Source organism: Halictus rubicundus, chromosome 8 (assembly GCF_050948215.1).
Source record: "Halictus rubicundus isolate RS-2024b chromosome 8, iyHalRubi1_principal, whole genome shotgun sequence".
Taxonomy (NCBI): domain Eukaryota; kingdom Metazoa; phylum Arthropoda; class Insecta; order Hymenoptera; family Halictidae; genus Halictus; species Halictus rubicundus.
Genome location: NC_135156.1, coordinates 6693785 through 6706743, shown reverse-complemented (window position 1 = coordinate 6706743; position 12959 = coordinate 6693785). Strand labels below are relative to the sequence as shown.

General features: G+C 41.1%; 1 protein-coding gene across 2 annotated transcripts in view; it reads right to left on the bottom strand.

Annotated features, from left to right (window-relative positions):
- LOC143356453 (uncharacterized) overlaps nt 1-12959 on the bottom strand; it is a 546949-nt gene that overhangs the window by 426657 nt on the left and 107333 nt on the right. The window lies entirely within an intron of this gene.

Genomic DNA, 12959 nt, shown 5'->3' with positions numbered 1-12959 from the left:
TAACTCTGGTATTCCTGTGACGAAATTCCTCCTTGGAAACAAGCAATATTTCCATTCGAGAGTGATGAGGTAGACCTGCTTGCCATGATTGTAGTCAAAATTGTCTCAAAAATTTTTTTTTAAATGTCTAACGAGATGGGTGTTTGCAGGAAATAGTAATAATATTTATAGAACAATTTATTATGGAATACAATAGAATTAAAGTTTACGGAGGATAAAAGCATGTGAGATGATGTTAAGAAAATATTAAAATAAAAGTTATTTCTAGACTGTGGATTTTATGAGAGGAATCTGATGGTGGAGAGGGAAGTGTAGATTATTCTGGCAATCCGACATATAATATTGCCTATGATCTACTATAGTATGGGCACAGTAGGGGCCCCTCAAGCGCCTGCTTCTCCCACCAATCTCTCCTTCATGCAGCGCGCGCCTCCGTAGCAATACGCCTCAGGCGAAGCGCGTCCTTTCTCCATGGTAACGGCGCTTACTGGAAGGGGATAGTGGACGCTATGGTGGGGGGGGGGGGGACATATAATATTTCCTACCGTCATATTATCGAATGTATTTGATGAAATTGTAAATATTTCATGAAGAAAATATAAAACATTCGACGCAGTTGAGGTTCCGCAATTCGCGCAATTGGCTCCGATAACTTCACTCTAATTTCTGCCAGCACACGACGTGTAATTATTTTTCTTTCAATTTCAATCAACTATCGAATTATCCGAATTCTTCATTTGTTGCTGCCCGAGTGGTGCATATCAGAGGGTAAAAATCGTACATCGGTGTATGGCGCCAATCGTTCGTGATGTCGAACAATGGGAACAATGGGACCGGGTCCACAGGCAAACAGTTTTGCGTCAATAACAATGATATTAATCGAAAGCAGGCCAACAATATGTTAGTGGCATTGTTGATAATAATAACTGGCCCGGTGATCATGCCGCCGTGAATACGGCTCGATCATAGAATCAATGATTAATGGAAAAGCCGATAAACGATCCCGTCGCGACTCTGCATCGCTAAAAGGTGCCTGTAATTCCTGCGTCCGAGATACTACACGCCATCACTTGTCGAATTAATTTGCAATTTATAAGGGCATTGGGATTTTCCGTTACCGCGGGTTCAACATTTAAATTTCAGAATAACGACAGCATTGATTCCGGGACGTTTGTTCCGCTGCGAGCGAAACACCGGTGAAATATCAAAACGTTCCGATGAAAATTAGACTCGGATTAAATAACTTTAATCTCCTTTGTCGGCGCTCTGATGGAAGACATCGCATCGGACAATAGGTTTGCTACCGCACCATTATTTTGAGTAATTCTAATGAATTTATGGTTAGTTCGATTTCGCTTTGATTTAATTACTTAAATACTTGTATAAAAACGAATCGAACTCGTGACGAGCTCTTGTGATTAATATTTAGGCATTCAAGGAAATGTAGGCTTACGACAAATATAAATTTGCATTGCTAATTAAATTCTCTAATTGCTCTAATTAAATTCTCCAATGTCGAGGATTCAATTTATAAAGAGGTTAACCGATTTAAAAAGTTGCTCATACGTCACAATTCATTTCGAAAGTGCAACAACCACATTTCTATATAAGGCTATTCAACAATATTTCTTATTTATAAAATTAAGGAGTGGGTTTGAAAAGCGTAAGGCCAGATTCTTTTTTTTTTATATTTATAACATAATACGTGAAATGTTGTGAAATGACCCTTTTTCCACAAGACGTCGTTACAATGATTGAAACCCGCAAACCTACGCGCATGCCTACGTTTCCGACTGAATAAAAGCTGCATCGTAAAAAGATCGAGCATAAAACGATTCACTGTCTGCGCGCCGGCTTTATAAATATTCCTAGTTAATTAAAAGTTCGCGGAAAAGGAGAGTTTCATGGCTTATGAAATTTCTCGACGCGAGAAATTCCGTCTCTCTTTCTGTCTTTCTCTCTCACTCTCTCTCTCTCTCTCTCTCTCTCTCTCTCTCTCTCTCTCTCTCTCTCTCTCTCTCCATCTCTCTCTTTGTCTCTCTGTCTCTCTTTGAACTGACATGGCAACCATTAAAAATGATACTTTCAGAGGCGAATGGTCCGATGAGCCGATTCGTTTGGTTGGATTCGCGTTCTGCAGGAGTAACGGCGTGTACTAATGAATCACTGATCACCGTTGGAAATTTCATTAACCGTGACAGAAAATTTTCTGTGTTCATTTGATACGCTTCTGGCGACGAGATCGAGTGCGCCACTATCGATCACTTCGGTCTCGCGTTACCGTGTTTTATAGTTTTGAACCTGATCGAATTTCAAAACGACCTTCTAACACTTCCAAAAATGTACATACCGGCGTGAAGAAAAATCCCGCCGAAGCAGAATCGATTAAAATAAATATTTCAATCAACCCTGAAATGGTACAGTGATTTCTCTATATACGTCGCCGAGGTCTAGATGATAAACGTCGCGGAATTATCCCCACTACCGCTGGGGCCCCGTGAGGCCTCGGGCGCCGAGGAGTGTAAACATAACACGGCTCGAGTATGTCTTCTGGACGGTACATGACACTGGAAAGACCCGTGTTGTTGACATATATTGAGAATTCACTGTATTATTGTTTCCTCAAACCAGGAAGCGTCAGAAAATTCAGTTAAAATTTATGAAAATACTTTTAGAGGTACACTTTAAGATTAGGAAACCGAAATGTTCGAAAGAAGTTAAAGAAATGTCATATTTACAGAAAATCAGTACACAGTCAATTTTACCGGGGTCAAGAGAGACCCCACAGGGTTAGATATTGCAAGATTAATCTTTAAGATCGGCTTGGAGAATGCTTTGGTACTATTCTGTTACACTCTGTTTATTTTTCTTTTGTATTATTTGCATCGGATGGACGTTATATTTACGCGCATGTTCATTTCTAATGTAGAAATATTGTTCTTGAAGGATTTTCTTCCTTTTATCGTGATGGAGGTTACAAATACGCACGTTGCGCAGCACATACATGCGGCTTTCAGTATTTCAGAGCGAACTCATTTCTGTTGTGAAAACACGAAATGCAAAAAATATAGCAACCGTTCGTTCATATGTGTTGCTTTTCATTTTTACGCCGTGGAACATATCTTTTGGGCGTTTGTAAAACACGAACAAGAGTATTAAAATCCTGCATGCAATGCAATGCGCTGCAATTCTTTTTAATTCTATTTAATAAATTCGCTTAAAAGCTTTCTTGCAGTGTACCACGTAAACACAGTGCAAAATATATTTGACGTTTCAATATAATATGTTTAAGATACCACAAATATATACATATAAAAAGTAGCAATGTTAAAATCACGAAAAAAACCTTCGCGGTGGTTAATATAAATAAGATAAAACGTTAATTATTTTCTTCAAAAGGATTTTTTAATTATTTCTGATACGATTATTACAAAGAGGGAAGCTCACTCTCAAATAACACGATTTTAAATTAAATTATAAATAATAAAATTGCCTGGAGTTCACCGCCGTTGTTTTATCCAGCATTTTAAATTTCAGTGAGACGTTGTTCGTCCATTCTTTTTTCAAAGAAACGTGCTAGGAAATTTTATGTTCCGTATTATTGAACTTTTCGGTGCGCGGAGTTTCAAAGCACTATAGATTCTATAGTTTTAAAAGCATCTAGGTAGGTAGCTTAACGACTCGTGGATTACTTATTGTAGTTACTGCTAGCTGAAAATACCGCACACCACGAATCACGCTGAATAGATATTTTCCTAACACAGGAACGGGGTGAGTAATTCTACAAATTAATCTGCAGTGGTCGAATTCGATATGAAAATTCTTATTGATATTGAATTCATCAGAATTTTTAAAAAATCCTCATTTGAATTCGTCATGAAAAATTGAAGAAATCTGGAAACAGTTTTCGAAGTCACCACAATGGTTTAAATGGTTGCAAGTTCTAGAGTAAAATACGAGATATTAATAAACTTTGATCAGTGATGTATCTGAAAATCTGCTTTGTCAACGCGACTTAAGAATTTGCAGCGATTCGTGTCTTCGCATAAACTATCATTTGGCACAAAGAGCAGAATTTGTGCCACCCATTATTGTGCCAATACTTTTCGGAGCCATTGTATACGGCTTTCATAGAGGATAGTATTACCGTGACTTCTCTATATATGTCGCCAAGGCCTCGACGATAAACGTCGCGGAATTATCCCCACTACCGCGGGGTATAGTCCATGAAGGGTCCCGAAGCTCGTGAGGCCTCGGACGCGGAGGTGTGTAAACATAACACGGCACGGGTATATGTCACCTGGACAGTATACGACGCTGTTGTTGACATATATCGAGAATTCACTGTACTCGCCGAATAAATTGCAAGTTGCAGGACACGGTCTATCGAAAGAACAGAAAAACAGAGACAGCTTTGTTGTCGGCTAACAGCGAGAAATTTGACCGGCAGAGATTTCCGAATAAAACTGGCCGGGTCCGGCTTTGTCGCCGGTTAACGAACACAGGGAATAAATCCTGAGGCGTTAAACTGTATCCCAGGAAACGGATCGCGGTCGCTTAGCCGTTCCGAACGCGATAAATAACCGGCGCGGCGCGCTGTAAGAGGAGGGAAGATTAGGCGAAGCTCTCCGAGTGGGCCGCGCGGATGCGTGTCGTTGTAAAAAGGCGAAGATTGCATTGGAACGAGAACCCCATCGAAAGACAGAAAGTAAACTTCTTCGTTTCCTGTCCTCGTTCCGCCCTCTCCCTCCGGAAAGGATTTCTTTGCTTCCTCGAGGCATCTATAATGGACGCTTTTGTTTGCCACCGCGCGGGATTTGCCCTGTCGGCTTCGACCAGCGTTCCCAGTTCCACTACGGATTTGTTTTTCCCGCAGATTTTGACTAAACAAGATCCACCCGGCCGTTGTCGCCGAAAACAACGTGAAATATTAATTGGACGCGTTCGGTTCTCCCGTCGCGTTTTGACATCGGAGCCGCTGCGCCCGTCGGAACGATTTCCGATTCTTTATTTCACCATTGTTCAGATTGCAAAGTTGTTTTCGCGAATGCTTACACGTTTATTCGCTGAGACGTGTTTTGTTCGTGCCATCCTATTAACCCGCGTGTATTTATAAATATTAACGCTTGGACGGCGGACCATTTTTACAATTTTACGACGTTTAGGACTATATACTGCAGTGCTTGTCAATTTGTTTTTAAACGTTCTTTCGGTGGTACTTCTTCTAAACACATTAGTCTTTCCGTTGATGCTAATATAACAGCGATTCGTTTAACTCGTTGACTGCCATGTCACCCATATGTGGGTGACGGAATTATTTGTCCAGCTTTCAAAATGAATTTTTACGTTAATATATTCATTGTACCAAATTCGATTAGGGTCTGTAAAATGCAAGAAAGTTGGAGGACTATTCAATATCATACATTTAATTTTTTGCAATTTTTATTTCATTAAATAACACTGATTTTATGGAATTTTTGAGGTTTCTAGTGTGGCGGTCAAAGTGTTAATTTAATCCCTAAAACACTTGCACAAGTTTGTTACAAGTGTAAAACATACTTTCTGCGACCTTGAATGACCTTGGGTAAGTATAATCACTGAATTTCTAATGAAAGAAGCTATCGTCCACGTAAGTGTTTGAAAAGGAGTGGTCCTGTCTACAAAACTGAAGATGACCTCCAGATTTCTAGAAAAAAATAACAAAATATTTTGACGGCATCGTGTGAGCCTGAACCATTCACCTTCTCTTTAAGAAATTCGACGTATCTTTAAAAGCAACAAAGACATTCCAGGTGCAAACGTTAGGTGACTCAGTCTGTATAATTACAAAACCTAGGAAACTATGATAATGGTAATAATGTAATTTACACGTAATAAATTAATTCTTATTGTAGCATAGTCGGGTAAACGAAATTGTATTAGGATACGAAGAATGTAGAAGGGTTGAAGGAGTACGACGAACGTTGCCTTCCCCAGTGATCATTAATTAAACTCTTTGGATTTAGTGGGACATTTTTAGGATCGCGATCCGCCAGTCCAAGGTGTGGAGAACGTCGCCGCAATAATTTTAATCAATGAAGCCCCGTTTAACCGCAGCCGTAACCTTCGGGTTATTAAAAATTCGTGTGCTCGGTATGCAAATAGTTTAACACCGTGCGTTGCCCAAAATATACGGCCCTGTAATTATTTTAACCGGGGAGTATTTCCCCAGTGTTCAGCGGTACTCGTAGCTCGTCCGGGGGATACGTGGATGTTGGATTGTTTGAAATTCGCGAAGCAATTGCCGGCTGCCGTTCTAGAGCGCATAGCTGCCGCTATTTTGTGCGTGAAGCTCGAGTTACTGCACCGGCTCTCTACCGCGGCAATTATCTCGAAGTTAGCCGGTTTTCTAGCGACATCCAGCATTAGGAACGGTCTCCTCTTTAACGTTTCGCGTGTGCACTCTCTCTCCCTCTCCCGTTCCGCAGGACCTTAACGAGCAAACAATAGAATTTGTCACGGGCGGTCGGTCCCGTTTCGAAAATGTGAAACAAATTCCCGTAAGAAGAATCGGCGATCGTTCACCCCGGGGTTCTCGCGTACATCCCCGAAAGTTTCACCCCTTTCACCCCTCCCCGCCCCGGTCGACGAGTTTCGGATTTCGGTCGCAGGAATTAAGTACGGTCGACTTTCGGACAACTACGAAGCGTTTAGGGGCTTTGGGGAACGTTTCAACATTTATCCGGGATTCCGCTTATGGAATTGTGCGCGGTCGAATGTTCCCGGCGATTAGGGATTTAAGGGTGTAGGGCTTTCAATTCGGAGAGGAACTTCTCGTTCCCGGGACCGATACTGACGAATTCTCGCCCACTCCGACGTACACCGACCAAGTTATTTCGCACTCGACGCAATAGTTTAAGTTCAATGTGTCGTCCCTCCTCGGCGCTTGATAAAGATAGCTTAGGGCGCTGAAGAACGATGCTGGAACATTATCAAGGGCTCTCGTCTCCTCGAGATTCTGGGGAATAAACGTTAATCCCGGGAAGATTAAGGGGCCGCGCTAGAACGCTGAACGCCGGGAACGCGTTGCGTTTCTCGGCCGGATTATTTTTTGAAAATCATACGCTGCTTAGACGTGTCGCTTTTCGAGAGAAGAGAAGAACGAGTCGAAGTTTTCGTCATCTTGACTTTTTGGAAATACTTCGCTCGGATGTTCGCCGCCGTGGGTCTCCCATTGACGTCAAATGGAGCAGCGCTGTTCCCGGTCTGTTAGCGCAGTTGCAAATCATCTCCCATTCGTCGAGGGCGTGGAACGCCGGTAATTACCATCGACGCGAATAGCTTCTGGGTCGCTGAAGTCAGTTAATGAGTCTAATGAGAACGCAGTCTTTCTTTATACGATTATGTTCAGTTTTCTCCGTGTTGTTTCGTGAACAAGAACAACGGACACACGGCTGTTCGTTCCCGTTTCGTCCGGCATTTTATTGATTTCTCGTTTTTCCCCGGAGACAGAAAATTTTACATTCCCCCGGCCGAAGTTTCTCTTTTTAATAAAACAACGTGTCCGAGCTGTCGAAACGTCAAGCGACATTTTTCCCGATTTTTAAAGGATTTTCTGTTTTAGAAAATCCTGCTTCATCCCCGCCTCGAAACGAACGTTCCATTTCGAAAACAAGAAAAAAAGATAGAAAAAGAAACAAAACAAAATTTATTTATAGTTATTTCACGCTAAGATATTATACCGGAGGAAGTACACTGCGCAACGAGCTTCCGAAAATTACGAATTTCTCCCGCAACGCATAAATTTCACGCTAATCGAGATGGCTAGAGTAAACAGTTCACCCGGTATATATCCAGTGTCTCTCGACACAATAGTTGAAAGTGATAAGGTCCCGAGTCAACAGACGAGTTGTTTGCCGGGGTTTAATTACTTTTGCTCGAATTTTTGACTGAATTTCCGAGAGAAACTGCCGCGGGAAGAAGAATACTCCCTGCGACATCTTATCTGACGCTTCTGCGTGGTATTAAGGCGAACAGACACGGCTCCGGGAAAATTACAACAAAGATAAATCTTTCGTCCCCCGTCCGACTCTAGGAAATTCCAACGGTCTCCGTTACAATCTCCTGTAAATTAGTGGACTAATTAATTCACGAAAACAACCCGCCGCCGAAACCATCTCTCCGTGACAGTAAAATCATCTCACGTCCACAATTTTCGCGTTAATAACCGTCTTCCGACGTATTCGAAATAATACTTCAGCACATATAAAATCAAATCAATCTTCGACATACATAATGTTTACATAAATTATATTTTCGGAAGCAAATGAAAATGAAAATCATGAAAGAGTTTTGAAAATCTCGAGGGAATTTAGTATAAATATTTTAGCATTATAGCTAAAAAATGAGCTAAATATCATTTTGTTACGTTCATTTGCCACTACGCAATTACGTGCTACCTGTTCCGTTACAAAACATTTGTTCGTGACCATAAACGAATTTTCTATTTAGACTACAATATTTGCCAAACGTATACACAATATATGTAATTTCTAGACTAACTTATGGAAACAAAAGATTGAATCGTAAAATTTTATTTGTCTCGCTGATGAATCTTTTGAAAGAAGAACAGTGGAATTGTGCCACTGTTTCAATTTAATTTGTATTGTACAATACATTTGTTCGTGACCATGAACAAATGTTTTATTTAGACTACAATTTAAGTTAGACTGCACTATTTGCCAAACGTGTACACAATATATGTAATTTCTAGACTAACTTATGGAAACAAAAGATTGAATTGTAAAATTTTATTTGTCTCGCTGATGAATCTCATGATAGACAAACAATGGGACTGTGCTAGTGCTTCAATTTAATTTGTGTTTTACAAGATTTAATAAATGTGTACGCGCTATGAACACACCAAAATCTCCAACAAAGGAACATCGAGTCGATGAATGTGACTTGTGTTATTTCGATTATTATCTAATATTTATCAGCTTTTCGCTATTTTCGTAATGGCAATTAATAACGCCGATCGTGTGATTTGTGACTGTACGAATAAAGTACGTATAATCTATTTCTCGCTGTTAACGCAATTCCACTAGCCGGGATAATGTTCGCGTGCATAAATCGTTTCCGCGAGCATGCGAGGAGGTGGCCGAAGATTTTAGAAAATGCCGATATTTATTCTCGGCCGTATGCAAACTCTAGCGGTTCCCACGAGGCATTGTCCGTTCTCGCGCGAAAGATCGATACGAATCTAGCCCGGGGTCTCATCTTGATCTGAATATAAATAAATTTTCCGGCTGAATGTCGCCGGAATTCAATGAATTCCGCCGGAAGAGTTCCCACCGGTCCCCCTACCCCCACCCCTCCGCCCCCCGTCGACTTCGAAAGCCAAAAACTGTCGCGGCCGGCGGATATTACACGGTTAAAATAACTTGTTAATTAAATTATGCACGACGCGGCAAAGCCGGCGTAACGGCAGGTGGCCGGGAATAAAGAAAACACAGCGTGTCACCCCCGTTAAACTGCAGCCCCCGCCATTTAATTAACAACTTAATTGAACCGTGTACTGACCGTGTTAATACGTGTCCAATTTTCTCGCCGCAAAGGCGAACGAAATTGATAATATCCCGTTGTAATTGCGAACAATGCCGACTCTGTTTAAATAAATCAACACAACAAGCAAAATTGCTCCTCCGCGGCGCTGCTATTTCTTTTTTTTTTTCCAACGAATCGCAACCGGTCGTTATTAATATGCTTCTTCTATCGCGATTCTGATACGGAAATTACATTTAACCAGCCCGCGACCGCGATAACGCAAAATTTATTTCGCCAATTCATAAACCGGCCGACAACCGGTCAAAGAAAATTTAAGCGGCGTTCACACGCTATTAGCTGCAATATTATTTCCAAGCAAAACGAAATAGTATAGGTCGCAACGGAGATCCGTTTGTTAATTCTATTGGTTCGCAAATGTCGGTTAATTTCAGCTGAAAAATGGCGTAATATCTTAGCAGGCGATGTGACAGTTAATAAGATCTCTACCTAATTGCTTATTTTGTTGTACAAATTGATAAACTTTAATTTTGGGCTATTGGTCTTCGATCGGTGTCAATTTCGTTGAAATAGATTCGTTTAAGATTGAAATTTAATTGCTCTTTGGGTCATCGGCATTTTTGTCTCAATTGACACAAGATTATATGTCACATTAAAATTGAATGCATTTTTGTTTCTATCGAGAGAAGACCGTCCCCCCACCATAGTGCCCACTGTTCCCTTCCATTTAGCACCGTTACCATGGAGAAAGGACGCGCTTAGCATGAAGCGTATTGCTACGGAGGCGCGCACTGCATGAAGCAGAGGTTGGTGGGAGAAGCAGGCGCTTGAGGGGCCCCTACCGCGCCCATCTCTGCTTTAGGTCATCGAACGCGAACAATTTTTCACATTTCGTACTTGCCGCGTTTCTTCAGTTTTTTCTCGTTGTTGACAAACAAAGTGGACAAGCAACGCGATCTTTCCTCGTGTCAGGCTGTCCTAGAAGCTTTCAAAACGAGTCCGAGAGTCCCTTTGGTGGACTTTCTTTGCGCCGCAAGTCACATGATCAATTCTGTCTCGCGTTACAGGCTCTTACAGGAAATCGAGCACTATTCTTCCCAAGTTTGCTTTCATATCGCTATGTTCCTTCCATGAGTCTGGTATCACACTGAATTTTTAGCGCGGCTCGAAATACATTCCCTACCAGTGTACTTTTAGCTTATTGCCAAAAGATGACGTCGGAATGTTCAGGCGAGAGACAGATGCAAATGGTTCCTCACACACGGTGTTTCCATGTTTCTGACATTTTGGCGATACTTCGTGCGATGTAACGTGGACCGTTCTCGATTAGATTGGAAATTTGATCGTTGTCAACCTCGATCGGCTGATTTATCATCGGTGGACTACGGATCTTTGCGCAAAATAACAATTTTCTGTATCAACTTTATTCGATGATTTTAAATCGAACGACATCTGAGATTCTCTTAATTTTCCTAACACAAATCATCAGTATAAAATCCGTAGTTTAATCGTTAGTAATAGTAATTGTAAACTTCTCGACGCTCTGCAGCAGAATTTCTTGACTCTTGTGTCACACATTTATCTTTGCGAAAATAAGAAACCTAGTTATCGTACGAAAACACATCTTCTCGTGCTTCATCTTAGAATTGAAAGAAGCACGAAGCAATTTAACAAAACATAGTGAACTCCCCTTGGATTACATGTCTGAATCTCAACTTTTAGACTGCACATGACGTTTCCTAAGAACAAGCTTTTGCTCCTGCAAAATCGCTTATTGCCGAACCCAGGACAACCGGGAGATGTTGGGAGAAATTGTAGGATTTTTTTTCAATTCGTACTACTTTTAGTCTGCAATTATAAAGCAAAGTTATGTTCCATTGGCTGGGACAAAAGTTTGATTAAGTTTTCTTTTGGCGTGGCTCCAAGACGAGGAACCTTCGAGCATTATGTGCGGCAGCAATTCTTCGCGATGAATAATTTTAGGCTTTCCTCAACTAATTGGGGACTCTAGAGAATAACTTTGATAACAATTATGACGGTATACCTGGTGTCCCAATAATCGCGTCACGTCCATGAATAAGTTCGTAAGAAATATTTGGGCGTAGCATAAATAATATATTTCTTTTATTTATTAATAAAGCACGTAATTCGATGGATTTTATAACTTCTGATTGCAAATAGCCGAATAAATTCAGTCAACACTTCCAATTTTTTTTTTAATTTTTCGAAATAGCTGAAAAAATATTTTCCTTGGAATTAACCTTGGAGTTTTTTTGTACGGCAAAAAGATAATAACATAAGAAGATTCTTTAACGCGATCTTAACTTTCAATAAATACTTCTAGTATTGTAAAAACAATGTTAAACCACTGACCACGCCTCTAACGCTGCCCTGCCATATTTAAGAGAAATATAGAAAATAGTGAACACGATATTTGAATAATTCATCGTGCCAGCACGTGTGTGTTGGTCAGCGGGAATCCGACGAAGCCGAACAAATATGTTACAGACGTATAAATAGCCGGGCGAACAGGCGTTTCATTAAACGGACATTGTTCCGTAACGTTAAAGAAATGGCAGGCCACGTGGGCCGTCGAAATTTTCTTGACACGCTCGCATCTTGCGAAACACCGTATGCAAATTTCTATGCAAATGCAGAGAATACGACGAGCCGTTAAATACCGAACTGAAGCTTCGCCATTTAATTAACGATTTAATTGAAGCGAGTACCGACGATGTTAACACGCATCCCAACTTTGTACATGTGCAAACGCTCGGAATTAATAACATCTCAAAATTGTTACAGCCTCCACACGCCTCCGTACAAAGCGCTGCGCGACAATTTCGTGTCGTGGTGCGCCTTCGCAAGTTTTTTTCCGCTCGCTCTCCAGCCGGCGTAAATGATTTCAGAAACGTTCGAATTTAATTAAAATCCTGCCGGCGGGGGGTGGCGGTGGGTGGGGGGGTTGGTGGGGGCGAGACAATCCGAAAGCTCGTGCTCGAAGTGACTTAGGCGTTTATTTCGCGTGGCAATTAAGCAGGAGACGAATCACTGCTCGGATTTACAATTGCAAACCGTTTTCTTTTAATGGGGTTTCAATTAGGACGTCGTGTATCCTCCACTTCGGCAAATTATAAGCATTCAACGGTGAAATGGTACTGTGCAACTTACCGGTAAATGAGAAAAGTTTGCGGTGATTTTAGGTATTGAATTCGTTGGTTTCCCTTACCTGCAACAAAAGAGTACGTTGTTAGTTTCAGTGATCGAGTCGTGAGGGTTGCAAAGTGATTGTAGAAGTGGCTATGTTTTGTTGAAGATTTGATAATGGACAAAGGAATAGCTTCGAGAAATTTTACCTGTAATTTAAGAACAGGTTAGTTTAACACTAGGTTCACGGAGCAGTAAAAATGGCTATT